Source organism: Melanotaenia boesemani, chromosome 5 (assembly GCF_017639745.1).
Source record: "Melanotaenia boesemani isolate fMelBoe1 chromosome 5, fMelBoe1.pri, whole genome shotgun sequence".
Classification (NCBI taxonomy): domain Eukaryota; kingdom Metazoa; phylum Chordata; class Actinopteri; order Atheriniformes; family Melanotaeniidae; genus Melanotaenia; species Melanotaenia boesemani.
In genome coordinates this window covers 38,172,831-38,197,494 of record NC_055686.1, presented here as the reverse complement: position 1 = coordinate 38,197,494, position 24,664 = coordinate 38,172,831, and the positions used below count along the sequence as shown (strand labels likewise).

At 40.2% G+C, this 24,664-nt stretch overlaps 1 long non-coding RNA gene across 1 annotated transcript; it reads right to left on the bottom strand.

Annotated features, from left to right (window-relative positions):
• Positions 1-10,913: 10,913 nt before the first annotated feature.
• On the bottom strand, positions 10,914-12,611 carry LOC121640313. The gene is made up of 3 exons (XR_006010438.1): positions 12,543-12,611; positions 12,264-12,357; positions 10,914-11,012 (listed from the first exon to the last, which is right to left on the bottom strand). It is a non-coding gene; the product is annotated as an uncharacterized LOC121640313 (long non-coding RNA).
• Positions 12,612-24,664: the final 12,053 nt, after the last annotated feature.

Below are 24,664 nucleotides of genomic sequence, written 5' to 3'. Positions count from 1 at the left end.
AACTCCTCCCATAGGTTGCTGTTCTCCAGGTCATCTTCACCATCTTCGATCTCAGTTGTTGTTGTAGAGGGGAAACAAACTGTAAAGGCCTTTCTCATATTTGATGCATTGTCACAGATAATGTAATCTACTTTGTGCATTATATTGAAGTTGTCACATATCTCCTCAAATTTCTCGCTTATTCGTTCTCCAGTGTGTGAACCTGTGAATCGTTCACAGCTCAAGAGAACTGTCTGCAGGCTTGGGCTGTCTTCCTCCATCTCCATGAAGTGGCCTGTTACCCCTAAAAATCCACGCATGCTTCGATCTGTCCAAATATCAACAGTTACAGACACAGTGTCCGTCTTTTCAAGTTTAGATTTGATCTTCGACTCTTTGTCTGCTGCTAGCTCACTGAGACGTCTGGTAATGGTGCTTCGACTAACTGGGCAGTATCTCTCCTCTACCAGTGACATGAATTTCTTGAAACTAGGCTTGTCAATCAGAGACAGAGGCAGACTGCAGGATATGATGAGCTCTTGTATTATGGATTCAGTAATGGCCTTCTGTCTGGGATGGCTCTGGCTGTAGATCTGCACACCTTTTGTCTGAGTTAAAAAAGAGTCAAGGCTGCTCTGTCCCTCTGCACTGGCCACTTGTTTTGCTTTACAGAATTGAGAAAACCTGTAGATAAGCAATATGAAAACTTAGGCTGTTAATAATGGTAATAATATCTGAAATATGTAGCTAACATTTTTATGTGGAGCAAAACCAATCTGAAACCACATATTTTAAGAGAACTGGTCCAAACTGCTGTTGCAGCAACACTAAACTTGTATTTCTTAATATTAAGAGGAATGCTAAAAATGACAGACTAAAGTACCAGAAAACAATTAATATTCCAGTAACGATAAACTAATGATAATAAACGCCACGTTAACGTTGCTCCGTTCAAATTAGTGTGACAAGCAAACTGACATTCACTGATGCATTCAAATGTTCAGTTACGAAACTGGTAAGCTAAACATAGCTGCAGCTGTACTAAACATGTTTGCTAACCGTGCATATAGGCTAACGTGACCCACCTGTCCGGGTGAGTTTTTAGGTGCCTGATGAAATTAGATGTGGTTGACCCTGCATCTTTAATCTTTGTATTGCAGACTTTGCAGTCGGCGCTTCTTTTATTGTTCTCTTGTTTGAAGTTTTTAAAGCCAAACGTAATAATGAACGGTACTGCTGCGGCAGCGCCAGCATCTGCTCTGTCGGTCTGTTGAACAAAGTATCAATGCGCGGGGCTGCAAGCCGCGCACCTGGGGTTGTATCATCTGGTTACCATGGTTACCATGTGGCAAAAGGAGGAAATGATATTAAGCTTCTCTGACATTTCAATTTTGTCAATGAAAATACGTCCAGAAAATAAAGATTGTTCACGAGTCCCAAGCCGCGAGTCCGAGTCGAGTCTGAAGTCAATTTAGGTGCGACTTAAGTGCGACTCGAGTCCGAGTCGCAAACTCGAGTCCCCATCTCTGGGAGACGGCAGATTCAAACTAGGCGCGCCCAAACATTTATACTTTCATTCAATTGTATTTTGTGCCAGCCTAATCAAAATATTCTTTAAAGTAGAAAAATAGTGTCTTTAAAAGGTACACTCTGGAGCACAGCGAGGAGGATTTGGCCAACCTGACAGATTTTATAGATCGTTGTTACGACAGAATCGTTATGGAGAAACCAAACAACACCTCCACCCCCTCCACCGCATCTAAGTCCACGAGACAGCGAAATGAGGATTCACCTGGAGCTATTTCACCACCGGGGAACGACTCAACAGATGTTCTGATCTCTATAGATAAGAAACTCAGTAGTTTTGATGCTCGTTTGAGCCTGGTAGAAATTCTCCACAAGGAGTTCCAGGCGCTACGTGAATCATTAGAATTCAGCCAGAAGCAGGTGGAAACTCTGGCTGTAGAAAATGCTGGTCTCAGAGAGTCTGTAAAATCCCTCACCGAGGGCTTGACCCGTCTCTCAGAGGAAAATAAGAAGATGAAGGAAACGGTGATCGATCTGCAGGAGCGGAGCATGAGAGAGAACCTGGTATTTGCAGGGATTCCTGAGCAGACGGAGGAGGACCCCGAGACCACGGTGAAAAACTTCATCAAAACTCACCTGAAGCTCCCGGAGGAAACAGTGAAAAACATCTCCTTTCACAGAGTCCATCGGCTCGGCGGGAGGAAACCTGGGTCCAGCAGACCAAGACCTATTGTAGCGCAGTTCGTCAGCTTCAAACAGAAGGAGCAGGTGAAGAACCAGGGCCGCGAACTGAAGGGGACCAACTTCGGAGTAAACGACCAATATCCCAGAGAGATTCTGGACCGACGGAGAGTCCTGTTTCCCATCAGGAGGAAATTTATCGCTGAAGGCGCTCGCGCTGTCATCGCGGTGGATAAATTATTTATTAATGGACAGCTGTACCGCGACCCGGACATCACTCCGTGGCTCTACTGACTTGTTATGTGCTTTAATTTTCCTGTATTCTTACTAGATCATGTTATATCCATAAAACTGCCATAAAAGATAATTTAGTTAACAGTAAATCCACTGCCCGTCTCCACTACACTGCTCTCAGCACAGATGCGTTTTTTAAATTACTTTTTTCATTTGGCACTGTCGCTCTTTTCACTCTTTACACTTTTTCTCTCCGACCCTTTAAAGGTTAACGGTAACACTTGTCATTATATTATATACACATCAGCACTTTTCATGATTCATAGGAACACACACAGAACAGCACAAGCGCACATACATCTCTGTCACAACCAGCTGGCACATACACATGCACGCAGAGAAGCAGTGGGATGCACGCACACACGCTTCAGTAATATGCATATAGCCTCATCTCTGTGGTTGGTTCATGAACGAACTCACATTTGTCACTTGGAATGTGCGTGGAGCTGGCACAAGGGAAAAGAGGTTAAACATTTTTAATCGTTTGCAAGAAATGAAAGCAGATATAATATTACTCCAAGAGACTCACTTATCAAACTCAACAATAGATCTTCTCTCAACAACCCAGTTTCCACACGTGTATTCAGCTTGTTATAATTCTAGGCAGAGAGGAGTAGCAACTCTTATTAATAGAAGGTTAAATTTTGATATAGATAATACAATCATAGATCCAGAAGGCAGATTTATAATAGTTACATTATCTATTAAAAATGTTAAGTTATGTATTGTAAATATATATGGTCCAAATGTTGATGATCCTCCTTCTTTCACTCCCTCTTCACCTCACTCTATGGTCACTCAGATAACACACTAATTGTAGGAGGTGATTTTAACATTATACTGGACAAACAAAGTACCACAGGAGCTCATCGAGTCTGGAAATCCTCAGAAACTGTAAAACAGTACATGAAGGATTTTGGTCTCTGTGATGCTTGGCGCTCTCACCATCCCACACTAAGAGAATACACCTTCTTCTCTTCAGTTCACCATTCCTAATCTAGATTAGATTATTTCTTAACTAGCAGCTCGCTGATGAATGACATGTCAGAAATCAGAGTCCATCCTATTAGCGTTAGTGATCACGCACCAGTATCATTTACTCTGAGAAGTAACAGCAATAAACCAGCAACTAGAAACTGGAGATTTAATACGTCATTAATTAAAGATCCTGAGTTTATCAGCTACTTTAAAAGAGAATGGTCCTTATATCTAGAAAATAATGACTTGCCAGAAACTTCAGTGTGTGTTCTTTGGGAAGCAGGAAAAGCAGTAATGAGAGGGAATATAATTTCCTTTTCTTCTCATAAGAAAAAGAAGGAAACTTTGAGAATTTCAGAGTTAGAACTCAGAATAAAATCCTTAGAGGAGCTTACCATGTCTCCCCAGAAGAACACACACTAAATGCTATAAGGAAAGCTAAACTTGAACTTAATGAAATAATAGATAAAAAGACGCAATTCTTGGTGCAAAGACTTCGCTTGGAGAATTTTGAGCATGGCAACAAATCTGGAAGGTTCCTGGCTAATCAGTTAAAAACAAACAAGGAGAAATCAACCATCTCCTCTGTCAGAGATCCAGAAGGAAACATCAGCCACGACCCTGACAAGATAAATAACACTTTCAAAGAATTCTATAAAACATTATATACATCGCAACTAACTACAACAGATGACAATATTGATAAATTCTTAGTGACATCAATCTTCCAAAATTAAAACATGAAAATAAAATGGTCTTGGATTCCCCCCTTTCAGTCGGCGAACTCCCAAGAAGCTCTCCAGCATATGCCCAACAATAAAGCTCCAGGTCCAGATGGTTACCCAGCAGAATTCTACAAAGAATTCTGGACAATGCTGGCACCCACTTTCTACAATATGATATTAGAAATAAGGGAAAAACAAAAAATACCTTCAAATATGAACCTAGCCAATATTACTCTACTATTAAAACCAGGTAAAGACCCAACACTTCCATCCAGTTACCGTTTCAATTTCATTAATAAATGTAGATCTCAAAATAATTAGCAAAGCTTTGGCCAGAAGAATAGAAAAAATAACCCCTCTAATAATACATCCTGACCAAACAGGCTTTATTAAAGGTAGACATTCCTCTACTAACATGCGTAGATTAATTAACATCATAGATCATGGCTACTCAATTCCGTCCTACGAGGGCCGCATTCCAGCAGGTTTTCCATGTATCCCTGCACTAACACACCTGAGTCAAATTAGGTGGCTCTAACAGCCAATCAGGTTCTACACAATGACTCATTAATTTGACTCAGGTGTGTTGGTGCAGGGATACATGGAAAACCTGCTGGATTGTGGCCCTCGTAGGACCAAATTAAGTAGCCCTGTCATAGATTATTCTACTTTACATAACCTGGAATCCACAGTCATTTCTTTAGACGCAGAAAAAGCATTTGACCGAGTAAACTGGAAATTTTTATTTGCAACATTAAACAAATTTAGGTTTGGGTCATCTTTCATAGAGTGGATAAAAATATTATATGACAACCCAAATGCATGTGTGAAGACCAATGATCAAACTTCTCCAAGCTTCTGTTTGCAGAGAGGAACCAGACAGGGCTGCCCGCTTTCTCCATCACTCTTTGCTATTTTTATTGAACCCCTAGCTGCTGCCATAAGACAAAATGAAGAGATTAAAGGAATCCATGCCAAAAATATAGAACACAAGATAAGTCTTTATGCTGATGACGTATTGCTTTTCCTCCAGAACTCACCGACATCTCTCCCCCAGACAATCACACTTATTAACACATTCTCATCAATATCTGACTACTCTATTAACTGGTCTAAGACTATTATTATGCCCATCAACTGTGACTTACAAAACACACCCAATACTACAATACAGTCTGGAAACATTAGATATCTAGGCATAAACATTTCCCCCAGGTTATCAGAACTAACAAAGTTAAATTATGTCCAGCTACTTAAAGCAATAGAGGATGATCTCTAACGGTGGAGGCACTTACCCATATCACTCATGGGGAGGGTTGCCACAGTTAAAATGATAGTTCTATCTAAAGTAAACTACCTGTTTTCAATGATACCCACTAAACCATCCTCCAGCTGGTTTAAGTCACTGGACTCACATATATCAAAATTTTTATGGAAAAATAAGCCATCACGTATCAGTCTAAAAACTTTTACTTTAGAGGCGGATTGGAGCTACCCAACTTTAATCATGTTTTCTTAGCTAACAAGCTGCAGTATATCTCCAAATGGCTTAAACCTAGCAGTCTGGATGAATCATGGTTAGATGTAGAACAAGCATTGTGTGAGGATCTGTTTATCTCTGACCTGCCATTCATCAGCTCAACCATCAAAACACATAAGTGTTTTAAAAGCATCAATATCAGTTCCTCTTTAGTGGCTTGGTGGGATTTTCTAAAAATAACCAAATCCCCACTTTTTCCATGTAAGTTTACACCCCTCTGGAACAACCCTGACATCCTGCAAAATAAAAAGCTGATTAATTTCACTCAATGGAAAAATAAAGGAATAAAACAGTTAGAACATATAATAGAAAATGGAAACTTCTTATCATTTAATATTCTCACTTCACAATATGGAATCAGTAGCAAAACATTTTTAGAATATCACCAGCTTAAATCTATTATATGTAAAAAATATACCATTAATCAATTAAACTTACAGCTACCTATTAGGGTGGCAGAATTCATGAATCTCAATGCCCCAAAGCTATTATCAAAAACATATAGACTATTATCCAAACAAGAAGACTCAATCTGTCTTCCAACTTCAAAATGGGAGGGTGACTTATCCAGTAACTTTAATAAAGATAAATGGTCACAAATACGTTTAAACACCTTTAAAATGACTAAGAATTCAAATATGCAACTAATACAATTCAAAATTCTGCATAGAACTCATTATACAGGACAAAGGATGTTCAGGATGGGTCTGTCACAATCAAACATCTGCACACACTGCAATGAAAACACACCTGACAACTATCTCCATGCCTTGTGGTCCTGCACACCTGTCCGCAGGTTCTGGCTTCAGGTATGTGTGGACATGTCAACATGGTTTAAATGTAATATTCCTACAGTCCCCGCACTATGTCTACTAGGTGACTTGGGTGACATTAATATGCTAATTAACTCTGCACACATGATACGCACAGCATTATGTATCGCAAAGAAAACTATCCTTGTGAACTGGAAAAACAAAAATAATCTGTGTATTCAGCAGTTTAGGAATCTCTTAGTTGACCACATCAGTAGTGAGACAATGTCTGCCTCCTCAAAGAACTATTTAGCTGAATCTCATTCCCTCTGGTCCCCTGTGCTTAGTTCCATCATTTAGTGTAGGTGGAGGACTGTGACCTTGTTGCTATGGGGGTTTGGGAAATGGCCAGGAGTGACTGGTGGTTGCGGGTTCTTTGTGGTTGCCCGTGGTGCGGGACCGGGCTGCTCTGCGGTGGGGGTGGCTCTGGGTCTGGCCTCGTCGGGGGCTGTGGGGGCCAGCGGTTGGAGTCGCCTCGTGGCGGGGGGTGAGACCGCTGGTGGTGCCTTGGTTGGTGGGCTTCGGTCATGGGCCGGGCGGCCGGGCTATTCCAGGGCGGGCTGGGCGGGGGTTCTGGGCTCTGGTGCCCGGGGGTGGTCCTCCTCCCTCCGGGGTGGTGGGGTCCGTGTGTGCCGGGGGTCTGGGCCTGCCCGGATGTGCTGCCGCGGTGTGGGTTGGTGCATGCCCTTTGTGGGGGGGTCTGCCGCTGTCCCCATCCTCTCATTCCCCGTTAGGAGGAGACCATTCAGTGGTTTCCTTGGATGCACCCCGTGGCGACTCGCCTAATTGCACCAAGACACCAAAACACAAGAAACACAACACACAAACAACACCTGGGGGGCATGGCATGTGGTGCATGTCGGGCGGGGCCACTTAGGTGGCCCGGCTCCCGGCTCATTGCGGTCACTGCCCCTCAATTTTAATTGCACACAACACACACCACCTAAACAGTCAGGAGCGGGGAGGGAGAGGGTATTGGGGACCTCTCACACCCCTGTTCCGCCTGTGTGTGGCCGGGGGCGGGCGGGGGGAGGTGGTTGCCCCGGGGCGGCTTCGCTGGTGGGCTGCTGGCTCTGCGGGTGCTGGGTCAAAGGGGGGTGCTTGGGGCTCGCTGTCCTCTGGTCAGCCTGGGGTGTCCCCCACGGGGCATGGTGGGTGGGTTGTGTGTGGCGTGACTGTGTGGTGGTGAGTGATTGTGGGTGCGGCGTGGGGGAGGGTGTGAGTGTGGGGTTATATAGGGTGCAGGTGGGGAGTGGGGGGAGGGGGCCGACAGCACCCTGGTTCCCGGGGTGTGCGGCTGGAACATCGGGGTGTGTGCTGGCCAGCGCCGGGTGGCTGTCTGGGGGGGCCTGGTCCTCCTAGGCATGTTGCGGGCCCTCTGCCTTTGGGGGGTGGGGCGGTCGCCTCTGGGCTCCTGGGGCCCTGGGCCCTTCGCTTGGACTGCCCTGGGTGGCTGGTCCCTGGCGGGGCCGGTGGCTGCTGATCTTGGCCCACTGGGACCTGTGCCCCGGGACCGTGGGGGGCTCTTGCTGGGGCTCTCCTTTGCCGCCCTTCGGGTGGGGCTGGAGTCATCTTCGTGGTGGGGTGGCTTGGGTTGGTGCTCCGGGTCTGCAGCTGGGGGCCCAGGCCTCTGGCCCTGGTCTGCCTCTGGCCTCCGTGGAGGCGTGGTCGCATTTGCATGATCTCACTCATCACTCTTCATCACTGATCACTCCTTGTTTCTCATGCTCTGCATGCTGACACAGTCACTGAGTTATCTAGTGGGTTTTAATACTAAGTGATAATTATTTTTTTTTTATTTTTCCTGTGAGTTAGTATCTGGTCGCTGTTATGTCTTTTTGATTTGGTTATTATTTAAAAACTCTTAATGACTAGTTTTTTTCTGTGTGTGTGTTTCTGCTTTTGTAAAAGTTGTAGGAAATTTTCTGGTGTGTTCATGTACAGGTGTAACAGTTTGTTGTTTGTTGTCTGGTGATGGTGTGGATTGAATCAAATCAAATCAAATCAAACTTTATTTATATAGTACCTTTCATACATAAAAATAGTAACTCAAGGTGCTTTACAGAGAGTAAAATCCCCCAGAACCCCAATCATTGAAGGGTCGTTGCCTTCTGTCTGTGATCTTTTTGTCTCCTTTCTTCTTTCCCTTTTGCTCTTTTTGCTATTTTCCATCTTTTTCTTTCCCCTCCGGTCAGGTCCAGCAAGATTACATAGATTCCGTGATTCAAAGTAAATAAATAAATAAATTAATCACATTATCAAGAGGAGCCTTACCCATAGGCCTCCCCTTGGCAGAGCAAATTTGTTCAGCACAATACAGCAAAGAGATTATCATTTTGCTTGCTATGATGCTGGACAGTAAATACAAGATTTTTTTTTCTTCTTTTTTCCTCCTCTAATTTAAGTGTGTTTTCACACTAGTGCGGTTTGGTCAGCCTTAAATGAATCCTAGTCCATTTCTATGGATTGTTTGTTTGGAGTAGTGTGACTGTACATTCACACCCTGGTGCGACCCAAATAAGCATCACCATGGGAAAAAGTTAGTCATGGCACAAACTATTTTGGTTAAGATATGTAGAGATTTATCCACGTGGGATTTCTGGGATTTTTGACTTTGGCAGCTGAGCCGGGTGTTGTGTAAAAGGTCACAGACTTGTTTTTTAAGGATTTCTATGAGACAAGGCTATCCAATCTTACTGGCTCAGCGCTCAGGACAGGGAGTGTGCATGTGTGAGGTTCAAGCCTGAACTGTTGTTTGTCTGCAAAACCAAACACTATTTCTAATTTAGTCTACCCACAAGGTTTTACCTTAACACAGTGTGTGCTTGTGTGTGCGTGCATGTGCGCCTTTGGTAGTAAACGGAGAGTAGGCACAGAGAAATTGCGCCATTAAAGAAAAAAAATGCTGGCAAATGTCCAGAAATGATTGACATGTTTGTCACAGCAGGACCTTTACCAGCTGACGTGGATGATGATGACATTACGTTTATGATACTAGTTACTAACGGCAGCTGTTGAACAGGTCGTGTTCACTGTTTAACAGCATATCTTGAATTTAGTTCTTTTATGTTTTCCTGAACTAAATCATCTTATTAAAGGTGAGACTATGATTTTTAACCATCATTCATCAACATTAACAGTGAGTCAGCAGCTTTCAGATTTTCTTTTTTTTTTAGCCTGTTTGTTATTAGATGTGAGCTGAAAGTCAGATACTTTTGTATGTATTAGGAGCAGCCTCTGTGTACACAGCAAAATCGGAAGAGTTAATTTAACTCCCATAGTGTTAAATTTAACACTATGCCAGTGTTTATATAATTCTCACCAGGTCAGTGTTAAAATTACACATTTGATAGTGTTAATATTTTAACTCATTCATAGTGTTGCTTTTCTAACACTCACAGTGTTGTTTTTTTGACACTTTAAAGTGTATTTTTTATTACTAAATAGTGTGATTTTTAACACTAAATGGTGTTAAAAAATAGTGTTATTTCTAATATTACGGTGTTAAAAAGTGTTATTTTTTTAACACTAAATAGTGTTAAAAATTATATTTTGAGAGGGGTTTTTCACCTTTGAAAGAACCTTTTAACACTAAATTATGTTCTCCCTTTAACTACTAATTTCACACTTTGTGTCATTCTACTGAGACAAAGATGACAATTTTCATTAGCAATGTCAACTTCATACATTAAAAACTGTTTTCTTACACATTAAAGTTTTTAAAACTACATTCATTTCATTCACCTCTAGCATTAGCTTTACCACCATATTAATGACTGCACCAAATTACAAATCAATCTCAATGCATCTACAGTCTTAATCATATCTGATTGCAAAACGTTCAATGTAATAAAACATACCAGTTTAAGAAATCATTAAGACAAATGATCATTTCAAGTATTTATTCATCATGAACGCCAAGCACCAGTGTTGTCTGAGCAAAAGGTAACATAGCCACACTTAAATAGAAAATAAAGGCACAACGTATAGGCTCTCATCCTCATCCTCCGTTTCCACTCCAAACAGCAGTACAAAGTCTTGGTTTAGCTGTTCATCATATATAGTAAAAACACAGACAATGATAAGTGAACTGTCAAATGCTTAAACCAAATTCAAGACTGTTTCAGTAAAAGATGAATACAACTTACAAGTCCTTTGACATCTAAAAATCGTGGAAAGGTTTTGAAGATATCTGTTGTTCTTTGTGGGTCATAAACCAGGTCCTGGCGATGTTGAAAGGTCATCTTCATCTTCTCAAATACACTTCCATCATCATTGCAGTGAAGGAGTAATGATATTGCCTCTTTGCAGGTATCTCCATGAAGCTGCTGAGGCAGTGTGGCATCTTCTGCGCTTTGGTCCTTGTTCTTGTACCACCGTCGTTACCTTCGCTGGCCTTTGACATCTTTTCCTTGACATGGTCTTGAGGCGCCATGCTAAATATCCTGTGCCTTTTTCCCCATCATAAAAGTGCTCCTATTCAAATAATCGATAAGAGAAACACACAGAAATAACATACATCAGAACAGAAGGTTCATCACTTATGGATCATTCAGAACATTTCATATCTAATATCTAGGGCTGTCAAAATTAACACCTAAAAGGAACCTAACTTCCTTTTAACAGAACTAACTTTTTTAATGAGCGATTAACGCACGCAGGGCCTGTCCCCGACCTGATCCTGCAGTTTAAGGAAGTACCACAAAAATAACATTGTGGTTGCAGAAATTAATTTTTCCTAAAAAGAAGACATAGAACTAAGAAGATTTAAATTTAAGAACATAAGAGTGGAATCCCGTTTTTTTTGGTGTGAACGTTACAATGAAAATGGGGAGCACGGTGGTGCCAGGCGAGTAGGAGGGAACAACCAACCAGAGTTCAGAACGGCAGCCGAGATCTCGAAGCAAAGGGGCGACCAGTAAGTAATTGTAGACCGCAAGAACAGACTAAGAATATACAAAGGCTTGATGTCCTGGGCAACGATGTGGCAAAGACTGATGATCAAACCAAGGTAGAAATACTGACAAGTTGAGATGATTGATGACAGCCATATGTGTGGTAAAACTTCCCAGATCAAAGTTTATGCTTGTAAAAGATCAGGAGCATTTTCAACATGTGTCACCCAGGCAACATCGGGTTAGAGACAAAGTAGAATTTGAGCTTTAATTATTAGCTTTACATTTAACTGTAAAAGGTAAAAGAAATAAAGAGTATCATGAATGAAGTAAAAGTAAAGAGTAAAAGTATAAACACCAGTTAACTTAACTTTATTGATACTACAAAGAAACAAGTGCTACAAAAGGATAAACATGTTAGTTATGGATTTGTTTCACTGCAAATACGGTACAGCTATTGTCTGAAAAATACTCCCTCTTTCTGCAAAAACGCCATTTACGAATCTTTGTAGGCTAGTTGTCACAAGCCTAGAGCACTCACTTGTGGTTGTAGACAGTAATGTTTACTTTTGAGAAAAACATTTTGTTAAAAAATACATGTAGGATAGAAATGACATTTGCGATTAAGATGAGTAAGGACACTTGCGAGATTAATCAAGATTAAAATTATAAATCGCCTGACAGCCCTAGTTATATGTCGACTCAATTAATTTCTACTTTGAGGATTTGAATAGTTATGATTGATGTTTAAAATGGTTAATCTGCATCCTCATGACTCTACAGTGTGTAGAAACTGGGGTGTATTCTGGTATATTTCAAACTAAAAACTCACATAGCCCTTTGGAGAAAAAGGATCTTTGAGTGAAGGAAAAAGTGTCACGATTCCCAGGGCATACTTCTCCTTATGCTTGCGGGAAGGAATCCTCCTTTAGGAGAAAAAAAAAAAAAAAAAGATACAAAATCCAAAGCACCTCTATTAACAGTGGGTTTTCCTAAGCGTCACTTTAGTCAAATGCATTTTGAACATTCATTCAGTTCTATTGTAATGCAAGTCCTTTTAGGCTGAAATGGTTTCACAATAATTAAAACAGTTTCTTCAGTTAACACTTACCCATGGTTCTCAGTCATATGGCTAGCCAATATGTTGACAAGTTGCCTCCGGGTACGATGTGTCAGTGAAGTGTTTGACTGATACTCTCCGAGAACATCCTCACCGCCAGGCTTTACACGCAAGGCATTTTCTACCATCTACTCACATATGGAAGGAAAAGGAAGTTTAGTAGAGAAAATAATAATAATTTAAACAACAGTACACTAACTCATTAGCCCATTGAGCAACAGGTGACAAGGTTACCCACTAGTAATACCCCCCCCCCCCCCCCCCCCTCCTCCTCCTCCCCACCACCACCAAACATAAAAGTACTGTTTTAGAGAGAATGCTTCGGATGGGTCACTCAAGCTGGGGACATTTAATGAGCCAGCAAATGTAACCAGAGACAGAAGTGGCAGGAAAGTGGATGGACAAAGACTAACAGTAATTTACACTGTATCCCATGCTTGCGTTACAGCACAATGAGATATAAGGTTTTTGTTCTTTTCACTGTATGTGGGCCAAATTACTTACATTTAAAGTAAAACTAAAGGAATATTACTGCTGTAATTTGATTCTTTTACGTTATGGTATTCCATCTATCCAATTGAAATCATTCTGATTAGAGATTCCAGCTGACTTGATTACATGGCCACTGGATAATGGGATCCTCGCAAGTGTGAGTGTGAAACTGACATGCCACAGTGTGGAAGGAGTGCTCAGGAAGTTTGTTTGTATGCTCAGACAGATGAAAAATTAGTGGGCACACATGATAACCTAAATTTGCTTTAAATGTTTCTGGTGACCTATAGTCAAATTACTGTACTAACATGGAAAGTACCTCTTTTGCAGCCTCGGACTCGGAAACCTCTGTAGTAGATCTGTTTCTGACCTCAGACCTCGATCCATTTCCGACAGTGGGAATACTTAACTCTTTGTGAAGATCAGTGTCACTTGATGACAGAGAGATGGTATCAGTGAGGGAAGATGGTGTTGAATGATCTAAAGGAGAGAAAACTTTAAAAAAAGATGACACCATTGATACAAGGCTGTTCAAGGGTGTAGAGATCATATCTGAAACCATATTGACTTAACATGAATGAACGGAAAATTCTGACATTGTGAATTGGGATTCAATGTCGCAAAAGGCATTAAAAGGAACTGCAACCAGGGCCATAACCTGTTTCAATTTTATTTGACTAAATGGATAGCACCTCCCTGTCATATTTGGTTCAGTAGTGAGGAACATAAGGAAAACACCTTGTTGAGGGGGACAGTTAAAAATTTTACCACTATGTATAAAAACAGAACTTACCTCCCAATAAGCTGTCACATACAGTCAGGCATATGTTCGGACTGGCTTCTATCAGTTCAAGAAGAACATCCTCCTCCACTGCTGTGTCAGATTCATCAAAAACCTGAAGTTCAGCTGAATCAGGAAGCCCAAACTTACTTTTGACTGCAAGAAGATGATAGCGTGAAATCAATTAAAGATAACTGGATTAATTTTAAAACAATGAAAATCTAAAATAAGATTCACATTCTTGAAATCTCTGTATTGTTATGCTCTGAACTGGCCATTACCTACATCAGAGTACACAAGAAAACAACTTTTACAAGGTGAGCATATCTTCCTGTTAATTTCATTGCTTGTGTCTCTGCAATGACAGACAAACTGGTTTCTATTTAAAGTACAGTTCCTAAAGTAAAAACTCTTACATTTAAATTACTATGATTTGGTCAGTTTAAAATCCCCAAATTAAAAATTTCTGCCTGTTTATTCCTTTTGTGGAAGAAAATCATACTGACCCATGAAAAAAAGAAAAAAAAAAAACTCTTAGAAAGATCATAGTCAAGCTTCCACCATGAATTACTACACAATCATTCAACCTAATAGAGGCCTTAAGACTATTAATCACACCAGTTACTGCACTTTGGATTGGTTCAATAACAATATGATTTTACTTGTATAAATTTTCTTTTAAATAGAATATGTTGGTGAAAAAGATTTTTGTTTTCAGAGCTGAAACCAGAACTCAGCATCATGCTAACAGTTTAACAAGATAAGGAAGGATTTAATTATCACAAGGATGTAGTTTTATCATTAATCAGCGTTTGCTTTAATTTAGTAATTATCTGGATATATCTGAACTGTACAACCAGCAGGAAAAATTACTTCTGCACTCTGTTTCATCCATTTCAACCACAGACAGACTCATGGTGTGGTGTTACGCAGGTTGCAGAAATCACATCGGGTTGAACAACTTAATCCAGCTGCTGGAGTTTGCAGTCTCATATTTTGGTGCATCATGCTCCAAGCAAACAACCTATAACAACGGCGTCCGTGAACAATAACCAGTCAAAGAAAGTGGTTTAAAACGGCCTCGTAACTGAGGATATAAAAACGAAACTTACGAAGCTGTGTTGCGTTCAGAGACATCTCGAAAATAGCACTATTTGTCATCAAAACAAGGATAACTACTGACTCCGCGTTGGGCTTCGTTTCAAACAGATTTTTGTTTTTAAAGAGGGTGCCGCTAAACTAAGCCTGACAATGTACGTGGGTGACAAACATGTTTCGACGAGTTTACTATGTCCTTTTCAGATTTAATACGTCAAAGACACGGGACATGTAGCTATCAACATCACTGATGGCATATATATACTTAATTTACCATAGTTTTCCTCCTGTCTTTGAAAGCTACATGTTTTCTTAAACAATATGGCTACTCACCTTCACTGATGAATTCCCGATAGGTGAAACCTGCCTGTAATCTGACGTACTTCTTAGTACTCTCGTATTTAACTTTCAGCAACATGATGGCACATCACAGGAGCTGCAAAGTGGAAAACACTCGCTGTTACACTTTTAAAACGGAAAGATGTTAAACAAATAACCAAGTGACCAACAATCTTTCTAAGTCAAGGTTAAATTTCTGCACCGGTACTACCAAATACTTATATCAAGAGAAGAAGTTAAACGCTCATTTACTCATTGGTTTACCATTTATCTGAAAAATAAGTATCCAAACCTTGTACGTGTGATTGCTGTGACTGCTGAGGGAGGGAAAATGATTTAATGACCTAATAGAATTTCTATCTTCCCGCTATTTGCAGCTGCTGCAGACCTGTCGTCTTTTCAAGCCCCGTTTCTAAATCTCCAATGTCCGACTTCCAAAACGCCATTTGTGAACAGTGAGCTGACAAAAGCTATCCAAGAATTATAACCAAACTAATTTGTCATGAAAAAAAAATAAAAACACGGTAATTAATGACTTGATATACTGCCATCCTTTGTTCGTCATCCTAACGAACCTTTTAAAAAATCCGCCTTTTTTTTCAATGAAGGGAACGTTACGGTTGCGGGACAAACATTACACACAACACCTTACAGTTGCTTAAAGCGTAATTCTGAACACGTAAATACTAGTACAACAGAATTTAATTGAAGTTTAGTTTTTTTTAAAATCTCAACCGACGACAGAAACCGCTCCTTGCTAGTCAAGCTAGCTTAACACCGTACATACCAGTTTTAGTAATGTTTGTCCTCCATACATTACATCTTATTAATTGTTGTTATGTATCACTATTGGGGTCTAGTAAAAGCCAATATGTAAGGTTCTTACCGTTTTTAGTGTATTCGAAATATCCGACTTGTCGTCTCGCCATGCGAATTGAGGAGGAAAAAACCGCCGTCAGAGACCGGATGTTGGACCAACTCTCACTCCGAGTTTGCGTTCAACTCTCTCACGTAGCACCGCCCCCAGAGCTGTTCCAACACGGCAGGTGCTCAGAACAACACCGAGTCCAACACTGTGCAACTCAAAATATTTTTCACTGGAAAATCTGACACCAGTTAACACTACCCAATTTTGCTGTGTAGGTGTTTATAAGCTACAGAATGAAACACTGTTTTTTTTTTATATTATTATTATTATTTAGGCCACATATTAGTCCATATGTTTATACTGATACAGCCATTTGCCTCTTTACCAGATAATCTAATAATTCTGGACCTGGGCTATTTGCACATTTTAACATCTCCAGAAGAGAAGACAAACAGCAGACACAGAGACACTGTTTCTACACTTTGTCCAGAAACAGTTGTCATCTGATCCATCATTTCTCACACCTGTTCTATTTTCTTTCTCTATCAAACACAAAGAAGTTCCATGGTTGATTTTCTCATTAAAGGGAGCAACATTTGTGGTGTGCATGACCATATATGGGCCAAAATACAAGAACCAATTTTTTTTGTCCCAGATAGTTCCTAGGTACCAGTCAGACAGGGGAGAGTGAAAGTGGAAGATCTCAGCACTCTCATCCCAAACTACTTTGAGCACATCCCTGATGTCTTCACTCTACCAATTAGGGGTATGTACTCACGAAATGTGTATGAATTCCTGCTTCAAGGTTATCCCATTGAAAAAACTCGATTTGATGGTATTTATTCTTGTTTTTTTTTTTTTTGTTTTTTTTTAAAGAAATCATATGGGCTTTAGAGAAAATGAAGCATTTGTATAAGGAGCAGACAAAGACCAGGTTTTCAGCCTGGCAGTTTAATGTCCAGGATGGAACAGTGGAAACTTTTCGGTCATGGTTTTTGGTGTGTGCTTGTTTCTTTAGACTCTCTGGACTTGATTGTCATTTTGAAGCTTTCTGTTTTTAGTTCGTTTCTTGTACCTGTCTTGTTAGTGGTTTTCTTCTTTGGTTTGTCATGTTATATGTTCTGGTAGGTTTGAGTTAGATTTTTTTTTTCTGTTGTTAACTGTCATTGCCTCAAGATGCCTTCAGGTATTTTTATCTGCTCTTTGGATCACCGTGTCACCACCTGTTCTTTGCTGCTCATCACCCACCTGCATCCACCCAATCATCCGACCCAGTATGCAATACATGTTCCTTGATATTTTTCAATCCCAGATCCACATGGATCTCTTATTGTGTTAGATGTTTTTTTTGTTTTTGCAACATCTTTGCTTCAGTTTGTTTTTAACACCAACTTCCTGGATTTGCCTTCCACTGCAGCACTTTATGTTGAACTTCAAACCTACAGTTTTGACTTCAGCCTGCCTATACACTACTAATCCCGTCCTCATCATATGATCATGTTTCATGCCATCACATGATGTCAGTATTTAATTTGACAGTCTTTCTTAAAGTGTAATTACTTTTTGTGTAACTACAACCACTGCCAAATTTTGAAAAATGCAGAAAGTGCAGGGTCTGGGGGTTTGCGGTGTGGGGATGATTGTGGGTGGGTCGTGAATACACAGGCAGAAATGACTGAATGACAGTAAGTAGTGCAGCAGCATCTACCAAGATGGAAACTGATACAGATTTACAAAGCACCTATGCAACTGAGGCGGTCTTTGAGGTGGGAAGACTTGTCCCCTGCAGAATCCCCTCAGCTAAACACCATGTTGGTGCAAGAAGGTTGGCTCTGAACCATATCAGTTCGGAGGAGTTGATACATGCCATTTTATATCTAAAAACTGATGGGCCCAACCACCTTATAATGATTAACTTGAAGGACCTCCATAACTCCCTTTGGATTACAATCAGAAGCCTTTAATGGCCAACAGAAAAATTATCTTTATCTACCTACACTGCTGAAAACAATAAAGGGAGTACTTAAAACAACACATCTTAGATCCTGATAATTAAAATATTCCAGTTGAAAATCTTTATTAATTACATAGTGGAATGTGTTGAGAACAAATAAACATAAGAATGATCAATGGAAATCAAAATAATTAACCCATGGAGGTCTAAATTGATAATCATACTCAAAATAAAAATAGAAGGATCAGCTCACAGGCTGACCGAACTTCTGTGGAGACATTTTTTAAATGAGGTTCAGTCATGTGTGTGGCCTCCAGGTGCCTATATGCACTCCCTACAACATCTGGGCATGCTCCTGATGATAAAAACGGATCTCCTCCCAGACCTGGATAAGAGCATCTGTAAACTCCTGGACAGTCTGTGTGGTGATGGTGGATGAAACGAGAAACGATGTCCAGAGGTGCTGGATTGGATTCAGGTCGGATTTTTGGGCGTCCATAGTATCAATGCCTTTGTCATGCAGGAACTGCTGACACACTCCAGCCACATAAGGCCAAGCATTGTCGTGCCTTAGAAGGAACCCAGGTCCCACTGTGGATGCATATGGTCTGACACTGGGTGTGAGGATCTCATCCTGGTACCTAATTTGTCAGGGGACCTCTGGCTAGCACATGGAGGTCTGTGCTGCCTTCCAAGGATATGCCTTCTCAAACCATCACTGACCCACTGCCAAACTGGTCATACTGAGGATGTTGCAGGTAGCAGAACGTTGTCCATGGCTTCTCCAGATTCTCTCAAATCTGTCACATGTGCTCAATGTGAACCATCTCATCCATTAAGAACACAGGGTGCCAATGGCCAATCTGCCAATCTTGATGTTCTCTGGCAAACACTAATGACGCTGCATGGTGTTTGGCTGTGAGCACAGACCCCACTTGTGGATGTTGGGCCCTCATACCGTCCTCGTGGAGTCTGACAGTTTGAGCAAAACATGCACATTAGTGACCTGCTGGAGGTCACGTTGTAGGGCTCTAGCATTGCTCCTAATGTTCCTTGTTGGACAAAGGAGATAGTGGTCCTGCTGCTGGGTTGTTGCACACCTACCACCCCCTCCACATCTCCTGGTATACTGGCCTGTCTCCTGGTTATCTCTGCCATACTGTCGATACTGTCCTGGGAGACACAGTAGAGCTTCTTGCCACAGCACACATAGATGTGCCATCCTGGATGAGCTGCACTAACCGAGCATCTCTTGTAGGTTGCTGACACTGTCTCATGTTACCTCTAGTGGTGGGGGCACTGACAAAATGCAAACCTGTCCAAAAATCAGCCAGAAATGATGAAGGCAGGGAAATGGTCTGTGGCCACCACCTGCAGGACCATTCCTTTGTCAACTAGTTACTTCCTAACACGATAGATCAGTATCACAAAAGTATGACTGACTTTCACTTACCTGCTAATGATTATGTGTTCCCTTTATTTATTTATTTATTTATTTATTGAGCAATGTATTTATTTCTACTTTTACTTGCCACTTCTTTGCTTGCTTTTCGGAAAAATATTTGTTAGTCTCACAAATCTGCTGTATCACACGGCACTTTTATGGGTCTATATTAGTAGCTTTAACCGAGAGTGTAATTTTTCTCTTTGAGAGCAGCTTCCTTATTTTCATGCTCAGATATGGTAAATGGTAAATGGTCTGTACTTATATAGTGCTTTTATACAAATCACTTTACATGTACGTCACATTCACCCATTCACACACACATTCACACACTGATGTTGGAAGCTGCCATGCAAGGCACTCAACCACGAACCATCAGGAGCAACTAGGGGTTCGGTGTCTTGCTCAGGGACACCTCAACATGAGCTCTCCGGGCCGGGATCGAACCAGCAACCCTTGGGCTACAGAATGACTACTCTGCCTACTGAGTCATGCCGCCATACTGAGCCATGCCGATATTATACTGCTCTTCCAAAGTGCTGCATATGCACTAAAAATGTCCCTGCTTGAATGTACAATTTGTAGCACATCAATTCTAAATTCTGTTCCTTCTTAGATTTAGAGTCAAGAAAATTTTGCTCCTGGATTTGTTTTCTGCTGCCTCTAGGTTGCAGTGAAGGGATCTTGTTAAAATTCATCCAGCCAAGGGAATGCCAGATATGATGTTGACCAAGTAAATTGTCACAGCCTCCTTGTGGATGTGCTTGTTTTTCTTCAGAGTGCACTCTTGAGGAGAGCTAGTTAGCTGGGTTCTGCTATTCCCACCCAGGGCTGCTTTACTTAAAAGACTGATACATTATGGTGCTATATAAAGGCATTAAATCAGACCAGATAGCACCCATTAGGGGCTCCATACTTGTAGCTGGAGGTTATTTCTATCCTGACGCAGGAAATGAGAAAGCAACTATTTTACCTGGGTGGTATTCCCAATGACTTTAATTTTTTTTTTATTATTATTTATTTATGTTTTGGTAATCCCAATTTCTTTTTTTAAATTTATTTATTTATTTATTTATTGGTAATCCTAATGTCTAATGCAGCTCCAGTATGGGGTTTCTACAGTGCTGAAGGCTGCACTTTCAGAAAATTTCAGAAGTTGAAAACGTGTGTTTCTTGCATAAGAAAAACCAAACAAAGAAATTGCATATCTGTCTTTAAACATCACTTACCCCAGGGTTCAAACTGTCCCTGATGTTATTGTAGCATGTAGAGTTTAGGATGATTCCTCTCGACTGTATCTCCTATGTCTGTAGTTTCTAGAGCACATTGATAGATACTGCCTTCCTTTTTGTGTCTTATTTTATCTTATCTTATATTTCTCTTCACCAGTACGTTCCCAGCTAACAAAAGATTGAGTGGAAGAAAGGCCAATGGTGAAGGAACAAGAAATGTCTTTGGGGTGGTTTTGCAGCCTTTCGTATTAGGTTACGATATGGTCAAAGCCAGGGTGAAGGCTAAACTTCCCACTGGAGCAATGGCCACCCACTGCCAAGTCTGAGGGTTGCTATTAATTTAGTGGTTGTAAAACTGCATTTAAAACTTAGAAGTAAGGAAAAGAACAATAAAAATAAAAAGTCTAGAATGTATTGATTAAACACTTTCAGGTAAAATGCACTTAGTCCTTTAGGAATCAAGGAATAGTCATTATCTAGCCCCTTTAACAGGGACTTTTGGTGCCAGTTGAATGCTATATGATCATGACTATTTGGCCAAGCAGTAGGACGAGTGGGATTAATTGTGATTGGACACTTGTAGCCAGCTAAGAATCATTCTTCCTGCAAAAGTCTTATTGTTATGTAACCATCCATTTAGCTTTCTTTAACCCTTAAAACTGCCAAGTCAGTTTTATTTGTTTCCATTTTTGTTTCCTTTTTTTGTTACATAAAGTGCATGTAAAACCTCAAACCCTTTAAGGCACATTCAACATACAGACAATTTTTCAGGACAGCCTCAGCTGTCAGGAGGCTAAAACTTATGGAAAATATATCAATAGATATAGCACGATAGAGGTCAACCTAAACAAAACAAAACAAACATAATTAAAACAAAGTTTATTACTTTTTATACTTTGCAGAAATAACACACATATAGATCCATAGTGACCAAATCTTTTCTCACCTGCTTCATTCTCTCAAGTCTTGGCTATCAGAAAAAAATGAAAATAAATAAAACATTGAGATTGAAACAAACACAGAAACTTTTCAGATATTTATACTGTTTCCTCCAGGCAATTTTTTACTTATCCAATTATGCTACTATTTACCTACTATCCTCACAAATCCAACTCCAACTGAGCTTGTTTTTGGTGCCACTGTTCATCAAAAAGGTTTTCTTTGCTTCATTCCAGCCATAGAGGACCATTTTCAGCCAAACATAGATATCTAATTGGTTGGAAGGTTTGACAGGAAGTCACTTTCCCAGGTAAAAATAGAGGTCTGATAAATAATTGTGTTATAATGGAAAACCCATTGCGGATTTAACATATAGAGTCTCTGGATAAACACTGCATTTTGCAGCTGGTTTGTAAACATTGTGTATGGGATATGAATGTCTGGAAACCTTACATTGATTACCTGAAGCAGTGATCTCCAACCCAGGTTCTCATGGCCCTCTATCCTGCAGGTATTAAACATTTCCCTGCTGCAACACAACTGATTCAAATTAAATGGATGGCAAACTGCGCAGGTCTGCTAGTGAGCCATTCATTTCAGTCAGGTGTGTTGCAGCAGGGAAACATAGCAGGACAGTGGGCCTTGAGGACTGGAGTTGGGGATCCCTGATAAGCTATCCATCACAATTTACCCTAAAACACCACCATTCCTGAACCATTCTGCACACAAAACTCTTGACTTGAACCTTTTGAGTTAGTCCATTGTGAATTTGTATGTGAACTTCGGACTATTACTCTGTCGCACAAGCTATTGTGAATGTCACTAGAGCACAACACTTGCTTCCAAAGTGCATTAAACTTTTTCAATGTTAAATTTGTTTTTATAACTCTTTTGGTTTTGTTTGAGCAAGTGTGGCTACACAGTAGAAGAGATATTAAAATCTTTAAAACCTTTTGCAATCAAACGAGGAGCTTAGCGTTCTCTTTCTAGCAGTCTTTGCAGAGGTCTTCTCAGAAAACAGTTTCTCAACTTCATCTCAACCATTTCTGTTAACTGCCACTCAACAGGCTTGAAGCCTTCAACCACAGAAGAAGGTGGCAAGAATTGAAAATCATGAACCTGACATATCAAACACTTTTCCTACAGTCTTTCATTATAGCCATTCAGGGTGACGTGCATGTGCTGCTCAGTGCATTTCAGATAAAGCTTGCTGATGCAATCATAATGTGAAAAAACACAGCAGAGGAACATAAGATGACATAAAGTGTGACATGTTTGCGAAATGGCCCTAATGAAGTTAAATAAGCGTTCAACTTGCATGTAATTCGGGGTCACCCCCCCAACCCTTTTCAAACACCATTCACAGTCTGTTTAAAACCATGCCTGCCCATTTACACACCCAATAAACTCATTCAGATGTGCTAAATGGAGCGTAGGCTGGACCAGTGCAGGAGAATTTCCACAACCTGAGTCAGCCTTCACTGAATAAATGAATAATTTGGCTGCACAAAGGTGTGTGTTCATGTGCGAGTGTGTGACTTAAGGGGGCAAATCTTTATTTGCATTTGTTTTTAAATGTGTGGGTGAATGATGTGTGTCTGAAAGTGTGTTTACCTCTGCTTACACAAGGCCATGTTTTGGACCGGCCCTAAGCTAAAAATGACAGTCAGTTCTCAATATGACACTTCAAGATCCTTTTTTAAAATATCAGCTCACTGTTGTTATTTTACTTCAACTTAAAGTTTAACTACGCTTTGTTGGGCATTTGAGGGTAAGATTAAAAGTATATACACCACCCAGCATTTAAAAGCACCACAAATTTTCCCATTTAAATAAACATTCTGTTGAGTTAGTCAGGGTTGATTGAACATATGCTTGTTTCTTTGATTTTTCATTACTGTTTGTTCTTAAACCTGCAAACAAGAAACCAAAAGAATGGCAGGAGGATTAAAGATTCTTCTCCATGTGCACAGAAAGCATATCAACCCTCAGTCTATCCAAAGAGCAGCCACCTGGAAATGTTTGTTTAATTCACTACAAATTAAACTTCAAGGTTCCAACTTCTATAAAAAAAAAGAATAATCATTTATAAGAACAGACAACCCATCCTTCTCTGACATCTATCAATCTGTCGTCATACAAAATACATTGTGTGAGTTTGCTTTAGTTACAAAAAACCAGCCTGGACGCCTTGTTAGCTATTTTACCCTCTTTGATGTGCAAAACAGCTGCTTTCACCTCTTCATCATAAATACAGCACCTACCTTCTAGCTTTTATCAACCCTCTTATCTTTAGCAGTTGTACAATTTTCCTCCCACATGGTAAAAAGGCCTCTTTGGGTTTTCCTTTTCCTCCAATATGGTTTTGTGCAAAAAAAAAAAAAAAAAAAAAAAAAAGCCAAAACTGCAAAAGTCCTCATCAGAGGGAGTGATTTTCTCCAAAATATGGATATTGTTCCTGAAATACTTGAAATACTTCATTTATTGTACACATTTTTATTCCTAGCTTTGATGACATCACTAGTTTTACATAATGACTGCCAAGCAGCTAGTTTAGCAAACCTTAAAAATCAAAAGAAGCAGCATCTGCCTCAGTAGAGGTAGCAAGAAAAACAGCGTCAGTCAGACTAGATACGTCGAGGCATTGTCAAGTATGAGTGTATTAAGGAAGTAAGTTACAAGCTTGATGATGATACAACATTATTGATTCAATGGACCCACAATTTGCTAATATCAATTTATGTTACAATACAATTTTGATTCAGGAGAAAGGCCAATTTAATAAAACCACATCCATTTACATCAAAATCACAAAAAGCAAACAAAATATAAAAAAAATTAATTATCTTCTTATTGACAGTAAAAAATGAAAACAAAACAAAAACAGACTGTTACGGTCTTTAAATTTAGCTTTCACATTTTCACATCATATAGAAAAAAATGAAGATATATTTCGTTTTGTGCCA